Here is a 497-nt window from a genome sequence, read left to right as displayed (position 1 = left end):
ATCCAATCTGTCTAGGCGGAGCTGATGAAATGAAATGCAGAAGGGTCACTTGTGATACAATAGTGAATGACTGTTATCAGGACTGATTGTGAGGGATGGAAATGTAAAGGTAGACGTTTGGTAGCAAGGAAGGGAGTTATTAACTCTCCAGTCTAGGAGCAGAGATCTCTGGGACCATCAACAGAGAAGAGTCGAGATTGGGACCCCACCCAGAGATGCAATGAGGCTCAAGATGGAGGCAGAGACGATGAAGTGGAGTGATGAAGCAGCTGGGGACTTTGGATCCAGAGAGGGAGAGGGACTGGGTCCTGAAGAAAGGGGAGGGTGGGGTTTATAGGGTATACCCTTTGGTCGGTTGATGATGCATGGAGGGGATTGGAACCATGGCAATGAGACGATATATGATGGAATGGATGTAAAACTAAAGTTCTCTCATGTAAAATATCATATAATTCACAATAAAACATGAAATAAAATAAAATAAAAAAACTAATAAA

The sequence above is a fragment of the Chrysochloris asiatica genome, unplaced genomic scaffold (assembly GCF_000296735.1).
Source record: "Chrysochloris asiatica unplaced genomic scaffold, ChrAsi1.0 scaffold00437, whole genome shotgun sequence".
Classification (NCBI taxonomy): Eukaryota; Metazoa; Chordata; class Mammalia; order Afrosoricida; family Chrysochloridae; genus Chrysochloris; species Chrysochloris asiatica.
This window is presented reverse-complemented; position numbering follows the sequence as displayed.